Genomic DNA, 240 nt, shown 5'->3' on the forward strand with positions numbered 1-240 from the left:
GTCACGGCAACCGGGACTCCCTCGGCCCCAGCGCCGCTGACCAGAGTTACCGTCCAATATGGCGGACACAAGGGGAAAGTGATCCCCCCCTTACGTCGGGGGGCTCCCCCTTGCGCTGACGGGAACTCGCCCCGCGGGGCACGCCGGGATATGTAGTCCGCGGCCCGCTTGGCAGCCAGCCTCCTAGGCGAGCGGACGGACTATAACTCCCAGCGCGCACTGCGAGCCCCGCCCGGGAGC

Source organism: Calidris pugnax, unplaced genomic scaffold (genome assembly GCF_001431845.1).
Source record: "Calidris pugnax isolate Ruff unplaced genomic scaffold, ASM143184v1 scaffold14, whole genome shotgun sequence".
Classification (NCBI taxonomy): Eukaryota; Metazoa; Chordata; class Aves; order Charadriiformes; family Scolopacidae; genus Calidris; species Calidris pugnax.